The sequence below is a fragment of the Geotrypetes seraphini genome, chromosome 2, assembly GCF_902459505.1.
Source record: "Geotrypetes seraphini chromosome 2, aGeoSer1.1, whole genome shotgun sequence".
In the NCBI taxonomy this organism is placed as follows: domain Eukaryota; kingdom Metazoa; phylum Chordata; class Amphibia; order Gymnophiona; family Dermophiidae; genus Geotrypetes; species Geotrypetes seraphini.
Window position 1 is genome coordinate 166,594,327 of NC_047085.1, and position 9,585 is coordinate 166,603,911.

Genomic DNA, 9,585 nt, shown 5'->3' on the forward strand with positions numbered 1-9,585 from the left:
TGTTGAAGAGTAACGGCCCCAGCACCGATCCCTGTGGCACACCGCTCGTGACTCCCCGCCAGTCAGAATATTGGCCCTTTACTCCGACCCTCTGCAGTCTACCCGACAACCAGTGCTTAATCCATCTGTGCACATCCCCTCCCACCCCGTGGTTCCACAGCTTCCTAAGCAGCCTTTCATGTGACACCTTGTCGAAAGCCTTTTGAAAATTGAGGTAAATGATGTCTATGGGTTCCCCATTGTCCACCCGACTGCTTATTCCCTCAAAGAAGTACAGAAGGTTTGTTAGGCATGACCTTCCCTTACAGAATCTGTGCTGGCTTGTTCTCAGTAGGCCATTTCTCTCGATGTGTTCGCAAATGCCGTCCTTGATCATAGCTTCCACCATTTTCCCTATTATTGAAGTCAGGCTCACCGGCCTGTAGTTCCCGGGGACACCCCTCGATCCCTTTTTGAAGATGGGTGTGACATTTGCCAATTTCCAGTCCTCTGGTACCTCTCCAGTTTTCAAGGATAGGTTGCAAACATGTTGGATTGTGCCCGCTATTTCTTGTCTTAGTTCCTTCAGAACCCTTGGGTGGATCCCGTCTGGGCCCGGTGATTTGCCGCATTTTAACCTGTCTATCTGTTTGAGGACATCCTCCTTACTTACCTCTATGTGCTCCAATTTTTCAGCCTGTTCCCCACTCATGAGCTCCTCCAAGTCCGGTATATTAGATGTGTCTTCTCTTGTGAAAACCGACGAGAAGAACGTGTTCAACCTCTCAGCTACCTCTTTATCCTCCTTAATCGCTCCCTTCCTATCCCCATCGTCCAACGGCCCCACCTCCTCTCTCGCTGGTCGCTTCCCCTTAACGTAACTGAAGAATGCCTTGAAGTTTTTCGCCTCCCTGGCCAGCCCCTCTTCGTATTTCCCTTTTGCTTTTCTAACCTCTCGGTGGCATTCCTTTTGGCATTTACTTTCATTGTTTCTTCCAGCATTTTATAAATCCAAATTCCTAAGTATTTTATACCCTTTTCCTTCCAAAGAAAGGGGAATGAATAAAACAATTTTTTTTTGACAATGTACATTAAGTGGAAGAATCTCGGATTTACTCCAATTTATTTTATATCCTGAACATTTTCCAAATCTTTCAATCAAATCTATTAAATGTGGAATGGTTGTTTCAGGATTCCTCAAATGAAGCAATATGTCATCTGCATAAGCAGAGACCTTGTATTCCCGACCTACATAAGGAATATCCTGGATCTCCTTTGCCTGTTGTATAGCCAATAACAAGGGTTCCAAAACAATATCAAACAGCAAAGGAGATAACGGACATCCTTGACTAACTCCCCTCTCCAGACAGAAATGTTCTGAAAAAGTATTATTTATATATAATCTGGCAGAAGGGGAACTATACAAGGTTTGAATCATTTGTATAAATCCTGAACCAATTCCAAACCAATCCATTACTTGATACATAAATGTCCATTCCACCCGATCAAAGGCCTTCTCTGCATCTAAGGATACAGAGAGGGCCGGATCATCCATGGCCTTTGTTAAATTTAACATATGAAAAGCCAAGCTTGTGCTGTTTGAAGAATGCCTTTGAGCAACAAACTCCATTTGGTACATACCAATACTATAAGGGAGAACCTTGGCCAAGTGCAAAACCAATAACTTAGCCAACAGCTTGCCATCTACATTTATCAAAGAAATAGGCCTGTAATTTGAAACCAACATAGGGTCTTTATTTGGCTTTGGCAAAACAATTAATGATTCTTCCATAGTATCTGTAATGCAACCTTTAGTCAGTTGAACCTGATATGAATTTAATAGATGAGGCAATAGGGTACTTTGAAATGATTTGTAAAACTGTACAGTGAAACCATCATCACCTGGAGCAGATCCAACTCTAAGGGACTTCAACGCTGTTTGTAATTCTTTCAACGATATAGGCTCCTCAAGACTTCCTTTTATATGCTTAGGAAAGGTCCCTTAATTAATTTTAAAAATTCTAAACCCTCTAGTTCTTTATTTGAATAAGGGTAGGAAGAATACAAAGCTTTATAATATTTCAAAAATTGTTTTAAAATAATTCCAATTTGAGAATGAGTTTCTCCATTCTTATCTGTGATAGCCACAATTTTTATTTTCCTTTTTTTAGCTTTAAGGTAATTAACTAATACTCTTCCCGCTTTATTCGAGTTTCCATAATACAGAGCCTGCTGAGAGAACAACTCTTTCCTAGCCATTTGAGATGAAATCTCATTGTTTTATATTTAGCTTTTAAGAGGGCCTGTAAAGTAATTTGGTCCCATTTCAAGGCCAATTGTGATTCCAAAACTTTAATATTTTGCTCCAAATTTAAAAGTTCTTTATTGAGTTGTTTCCTGATGTGTGAGCCAAAGATGAGATTATTTGCCCTCTTATAGTAGCTTTAAAAGCATCCCATAAGGTTTCTAAAGAGATATCATCTGAAACATTCATTAAATTGAAAATATTCAGTAATTTTTGATTGAAATTCCTCAATAAAGTTGGAATCTGCAAGCAATATATTATTGAATTGCCATACAGGTCTACTATAATCTTGTTCATCCATTTTCAGTTCAATCCAAATTCCACCATGATCTGGCCTTTGTAACCTGCTGCATTAAGTGATCTGATACAATATTGAAGTCCCCCGCCACCACTAAATTAGAAGCAGTCAGTGGCAGAATCAACTGTTGAAGAGTTCTAAAAAATATATTTTGATTTGAATTAGGTGCGTAGAACATTAACAAGCCTCAGAGTATCTTTCCCCAAGCTCATATCTACCATTACCCATCTCCCTGTGGGATCTGTAGAAATCAATTTGAAAGTAGCTGAATATTTTCCACTAACTAAGATGGCCACCCCAGCTTTTTTCCCTACAGCAGGAGCAATGAAACAATGCTTAACCCATCCACCCTCTAGTTTTTTAGCTTCCATGGCATTTAAATAAGTTTCCTGTATGTAGTATATATCCGGCTTTTTATTTTTTTTAAGAAGTTGAGTGTTTTTTTCCTCTTAATTGGATGATTGAGACCATTGACATTTAGAGAAAATATTTTCAGAATAATTTAACCACTATAAAAAGGAAATGGAACCAGAAAACATACCCCTTACTTCTATTAATAGCTAACAACATCCTTTGATTAATACATGTCCCCACCCCTACCTTAAAATCCCCATGACCCCCACCCCCCACCCCCAAAATCATATGACAACTTGAAAGCACACATATAGACAAGCAACTTAACCCCCCCAGGCATCCTAAATATTTCCCCTGAAAATTATCATTAACATACACCCCAGAATATAATAATACAATACTAATACAATAAAATAATAAATAAACAAATAAATAAATAAATAAACAGAATTCTAAAATGATTCTTGAACAACAACAATTAAGATTAATGATTAATATTAATTAATACTATAATGAATTTCATGAAAAAAGAAATTTATAGAGTTATCTAACTATCTATAATTATATCTATAATTTCATAATTCCCTTATCCACCCCATATTCATATATTAATAATTAAAAGAACCTAACAGATCAAAGACTAATTTCAAATTTCCTAACATACCCAGAATCATAAATATATCTATAGAATAAAGTAAACAATATATTAGACTTTGAATTTGTATAATAAAATTTGAAAATTCAAATAATATATATAATAAATAAAAAAGGATTCAAAAATTATTCTTAAATTACCAGAATAAAGACCAATGAGTAATATTATAATGAATTTCATGAATAGAAGAAATTTATAGAACTACCTAATAGCTATAATATCATGACTCCCTTGTCCAATCAATATTGACATTGAAATAGTTAAAGAACCCAACAGATCTAAGGCTAATTTGAAAATTCCTATCATCCACTGAAACAGAAATATGCTTGTAATAAAGTGAATAATACATTAAACTCCTCACATGTCACATATTAAAAACATAAAAACCCTACTCCAATTACTATTATAAATAATTAGTAAATAACTTATATTCTTCTAATTAAACTAAAACCATTTTGGGGACAAATTTTATTCCTTAAACATATGTTTTTTAAATCTAACCAATTACACCTCTAATGTATCTGCAATCAGGAGAGAAAAAAACCCCATGTAAACATTAATTAAATTGCTTTGGACAGAGAATAAAGAAATACATAAAGAAATAAAAAGCAGACAACATACATCCAATCAGTCTCTCTTTTCAGGTCCTGGAACTTTGAAAGCACAAACATCACCTCCCTCAACTGTCCTCTGACCTCAATCCTTCTCTCAGTCACCGCGCTGCTGGGTTTAAGCTTCCAGCTGTTCTGGAGGGGCGGAACAAACATATATTGATGGGTTTATCTTAGTAACTGTGCACTGTCCATCAGGCCTCCTAGATCGCACCCCATTGCTGCTACTCACTTCCCCATCACCTGAAGCTGTTCTATCTGCTACTCTCTGATTTGCAGAAGGAAACAATAGTCTATGCTGTGCAGGTAATGTATGCAGCAGAGGATAGGTAGGCACTTCATCACTGTTGCTACTGGTGTCTGATTCTGATTCTACAGTAGTATCGGGGGCTGCTGCAGCTGCCAAAGCAGCAGCAAGTACCCCTTCATGGTCCTCTTCTCCTTCTCCCCTATGTCTTTGTTCATTTGTGCCTCCTCCATTCAGCTGCATTTGGGCAAAAGTGTTCTCTAGAGAGACTGGAGACTGAGACAGGGCTTCTTGGCTGGCCACCTAGGGAGATGAGTGGTTGGGTAGAAGTGGATATTGGAAGCAGCCCAGACATGGCCCCTGGAGCTGCTGTCATGCTATCTGCTCCACCAACAGAATTCTCTCGAGCTGAACAGAAGCTTTCCATTCAAACTTCAAGCCAGCCATGCCCTTCTTTGGTACATTGATGACCGGAGACACTGGATTTGGGGCTTCCGGTTTGCTGACAAGGATCGGATGACATCTGGAGAAGTTTGGCAGCCAAAGCAGTGAAGTCATTTCAAGCTGGACTTCAGTCTTGACTGTTTTTGTTTTTTATTTTTCACTTTCTTTTTAGTTTATGATATATTTTAAATCTCATTCATTGTTTTGCCACTTGTTTTAGTTTTTATTTTATTATTTAAATTTCATTTAAATTTCCCCAGAATTCTATAGTTTCAACGGTTCTCCCTTCTGCTTCTATTTCCTATCTCCCCTCTTTTCAACCTTTCAAAGTCCTTTAGATCATTGTAGTCTTATTAGAATGTTTATTTTCTTATTTTTCTCATCTATCTCTATTTTTATTTCTTCATTACTCTACTAATTGTCATTTTCCAAGGTACTTTAGTTAGATTGTGAGCCTTCGGGACAGTAAGGGAATTTCTAAGTACCTATCTTACTTATAATTTTAATGCACCCTGTTGTCTATTTTCTGTAAACCGCTTAGAATCCTAACGGAATTTAGCGGTATATAAGAAATAAATTACATTACATTACATTACATAGAAGCATAGAAGATGATGGCAGAAAAGGGCCATAGCCCATCAAGTCTGCCCGCTCTATTAACCCTTCCCTAACTACCCTCCAAAGGGTCACACTCTGATGGCATCACCTCTACACTACCCTCATAGAGATCCTACGTGGGCATCCCACTGTCTCTTAAAATCTTGTACGCTGCTGGCCACGATCACCTGCACAGGGAGGCTGTTCCAATGGTCAACCACTTTTTCTATTAAGAAATACTTCCTGGTGTCTCCATGAAATTTCCCGCCCCTGATTTTCAGCGGATGCCCTCTTATGGCCGAGGGTCCTTTGAGAAAGAAAATATCATCTTCCACCTCGATACGACCAGTGATATACTTAAATGTCTCAATCATGTCTCACCTCTCCCTATGTTCTTCGAGAGAGTATAGCCGCAATTTGTTCAGCCTATCCTCGTATGAGCCCCAAGATCACCCTGGTGGCCATTCGCTGAACCGACTCAACTCTCAGCACATCTTTACGGTAGTGTGGCCTCTAGAATTGCACACAGTACTCCAGATGAGGTCTCACCATGGTTCTGAACAATGGCATTATGACCTCCGGCTTCTGGCTAACAAAACTTCTACGGATACAACCCAGCATTTGTCTAGCCTTGGATGAAGCCTTCTCCACTTGAATGGCAGTTTTCATGTCTTCACTAATGATCACCCCTAAATCCCATTCTGCTACAGTCCTAGCTAAGGTCTCGCCATTCAGTATGTACGTTCTGCACGGATTATTGTTGCCAAGGTGCATGACCTTACATTTTATCGTGTTGAAGCCCAGCTGCCAGGTCATGGACCAATGTTCCAGTAAAAGCAGGTTTTGCTTCATGCTGACGGCCAAATCACTTTTACTTACAGTGTTACATAATGTGGCATCGTCGGCGAATAATGCCATTTTACCTTGAAACCCCTGAGTCAGGTCTCCTATGAATATGTTGAAAAGGATCGGACCCAGGACCGAGCCCTGCGGCACTCCACTGGTTACCCTCGATGTTTTAGAGAGTGTACCATTAACCAACACCCTCTGAAGTCTACCACTTAGCCAGTCATTGACCCATGCAGTTAGTGTTACACTTAAACCCATTGATTTCATATTGCTCAACAATCTACGTAGGGGACGCTATCAAAAGCTTTACTGAAGTCCAAGTACACGACGTCCAGGGACGTCCAGTTTTCTAGTTACCCAGTCGAAGAAGCTGATAAGATTGAATTGGCATGACCTACCCTTGGTGAAACAGTGTTGGTGAGGATTACATAGATTCTCCTGGTTCAGGATCGTGTCTAATTTGCATTTGATTAGTGTTTCCATGAGATTACTCATAATCGAAGTGAGACTCACCAGTCTGTAATTCGCAGCCTCTGCCCTGCAACCCTTTTTGTGCAGAGGAACGACGTTAGCTGTTTTCCAGTCCAAGGGGACTTTTCCCGTACTCAGGGAGAGATTGAAGAGTACGGCTAATGGTTCTGCTAGGACGTCACACAGCTCTCTGAGTACCCTGGGGTGCAGATTGTCCGGTCCCATAGCTTTGTTCACTTTGAGTTTTGATAGCTTGCCGTAGACGTCACCGGGTGTAAACTCGAAGTTCCAGAAAGGATCATCCGAGTTTTGCTTCTCCTGCAACTGTGGGCTGGACCCGCAGGTGAAGACTGAGCAGAAGTACTCATTTAGTAGTTCTGCTTTGTCTGTGTCTGATTCCGCATACTTCCCATCAGGTTTTCTAAGGTGTACTATCCTATCTGTGTTTCTTTTTCTGTCACTAATATACCTGAAGAAGGTTTGTCTCCCTTTTTAATGTTCTTTGATAAGTTTTCTTCTACTCGAAGCTTGGCCTCTCTGACTGCTAATTTGACAGCTGTAGACTTGGCCATATATTTTATTTTAGCTTCTTTTTCCTCCGAGCGTTTGTAGGAAATAAATGCTCGCTTCTTTTCTCTAATGAAGTCTGAGATCTCTGCGGTGAACCATTGGGGTCTGTTGTTTCTTCGTCATTTACTTACCGATTTTATGTAGCGGTTTGTTGCTGCGTGTAGGGTAGATTTCAAGGATGGCCACATAGCCTCCACCTCATTGGTCACCGCTTGGTGTTGTAGTGCCCGATGGACAAAATCTCCCATGCATTTAAAGTCAGTGCCTCGAAAGTTGAGTACTTTTGTTGTCGTGCTTGATCTAGAGAAACCTTTTCTGAGGTTGAACCATACCATGTTGTGGTCTCTGGAGGCTACCTTATCCCCTACTGAGACCTCCAAGACGCTTTCTCCATTGGTGAGTCCTAGATCCAGTATCGCCTGGGCCCTAGTAGGCTCCAATACCAATTGTTTGAGTCGTGCTCCCCTTAAGGAGGATATAAGCCTTCTGCTGCTGTTGGTAGACGCTGAAAGTGCGTTCCAATCTGCATCGGGCATATTGAAGTCCCCTAGCAGTACGTATCCCCCCGTAAAGTAATATTCTCAATGTCATTGATTAATTCTATGTCCTTGTCTTCCAGTTGTCTTGGAGGTCTGTATATTACACTAAGGTACAGGCATCTTTCGTTGCCTCTGGCCAACAATGTCCCGTTTTATTTTACGGTGATGACCATGTTCATTTCGCCTATACTGGATCATGTTTTCAAGGTCAGCCACATATAAGAAGCCAGCAATTAGCATCTCTGTGCTCTTTTCCCCTTGGAGAAGGCCTCTTCCAGCTCTTTGCTGGTGCACTCATCATTCTGCCACCATCTATTTTGGCCCTCAAAATACCAAGCATATTTTCCACTTCCTCGACTTGCTGCCTTCAGCATCTCTGGTGACAACAAAGTGGACTTATCAAGGAAATCTTCAGGGATCTCCTGAAGGCAGAGCACACATCGTTTTCCTAGCCAGGAGGCACCCTTCACACATAGGTAAGAAAAGACATGTTTGCATGGCAAGCTCACAGGTTGCATACATGTTTGCAGGCAGATGGCACATTCAGGCACTACCAAGCATGATTCTGTGTTAGAGCACGGCTCTGTGATTTTACGGTTTGTGGGAAGCATATTTAGTGAATGATTAACTTCACAACCAACCATTCTTCCTTTGATATCTCCAGTTTCTGAAGCATGCATTTTGATTGGAGAACGCTCAAGTAGGAAGTAACAAGCAAATTCTAACCCTTCATTCACTAAGAATGAAGCTTAGATTGATTTTTGTCCAATCATGCAGCTCATTCACGGGTCACGGCAGTTCGGGTAGAGGGGTGATCGCATTGTGGCAGGGGAGATGAGCCATCTCTCCTGTCACAATGGTTTCGGTGGGGGGTGGGTAGTTTGCAGGCCCGCTGAGCTGATCGCATCAGCCGCCATCAGCTCAGCGGGCTCTTTTTTGGCACTTAGACATGTTTTGACTTGGTCTAAGTCAAAACGTATAAGTGCCGACTAGGCAACCTGTCAAAAGGTTTGGTTATACCTGCTGTACGCCTAGGTGTAGGTCAGCCAACCTCCTGCCCACCTCCCGCCCTTTCCCCTCCTCTAAAAATGCCTCTTTTTGCTCTATGCATTTAGAGGCAGGGGAAAGGCCTAAGCTGGTTTTAGATACGTCTAAAACCAGCTTTGGTTATGGGTACTTGGATGATCAGGCTTTTTGATCATCCAAGTACCTGTTTAGGCCACTTTTTAGATGTCTTTTTTTTTAATTATTATTATGAGCCCCATAGCCAGTAAATTAAAGCTGCCCTTATCCAGAAATTTACACAAATAAGACAAAAAATAAAATCAATTTTGTCCAGACATACAAAGCAATTCCTCCGATGGTATCCACATCTCACAGAACAGTTGAGTCAGTGCATTGGTGTTTCTTGCTGTTCCAGAAATTCTTGTAGTTTATCAGAGTCTTCAAATTGAATAGATTTACCTTTATATGTGATCCGCATTACAGCAGGATAATAGAGGCCATATCTTGCACCAATTTCCTATAGTTTTGATCTCATTGACAAAAATTGCCTGCGTTTGTTAGCTGTTTCCCTTGCAAAGTCCGGAACAAAAAGGATCTTTGAGTGTTTATAAGTTAAATTTCTATTTTCCTTTGCAATTTTTAAAATTTCCATAAAATGTTG

General features: G+C 40.3%; 1 pseudogene; it reads right to left on the minus strand.

Annotated features, from left to right (window-relative positions):
- Positions 1 to 4,320: 4,320 nt before the first annotated feature.
- LOC117354841 lies at positions 4,321 to 8,563 on the minus strand (annotated as a pseudogene).
- Between the last annotated feature and the right edge of the window lie 1,022 nt (positions 8,564 to 9,585).